Consider the following 479-nt stretch of genomic DNA (forward strand, 5'->3'; position numbering starts at 1 on the left):
AACCTGCCATTTGGTCCCCGTGTGGTCCGCCGCGGCAGCGTGCGTGTGCGCGTGTCAGGGGCGGTCAGCTCTGTGCGCGGTGCCCCGGCTCCAGCTCCACCAAGATCAGCGCACGCGTCCAAGCTACGGAACGCGGCCGCCGCCGTGATGAGCCCGCATGCGCGTGAGCGGCTCTCACGGTCCCGTCTACGACATAAAAGTGAAGGGTAAAGTGGACGCCGCTGATTCAAAGGGTTTAGATTTTCTCCGCCTAGAATTACAGCCAATAGGAAGTGACAAGTTGAGAGAGACGTCACGGTCAAAAAAAAAAAAAAAAGGAAAAAGCTTTACGTTTTAGTACCTTTACTGGACTTCATGCTGCTGGCCCTGAGGGTCTCTGGGGACAGTTAAGGGATGAAGGACGGGAGGCGGGAAGCTCCCTCCCAGGAGCCTGTCGCTGCTTTTCACTGACCAGGAGAAAGCGCTGATGGGGCGAGGGG

Source organism: Pteropus vampyrus, unplaced genomic scaffold (assembly GCF_000151845.1).
Source record: "Pteropus vampyrus isolate Shadow unplaced genomic scaffold, Pvam_2.0 Scaffold308, whole genome shotgun sequence".
In the NCBI taxonomy this organism is placed as follows: Eukaryota; Metazoa; Chordata; class Mammalia; order Chiroptera; family Pteropodidae; genus Pteropus; species Pteropus vampyrus.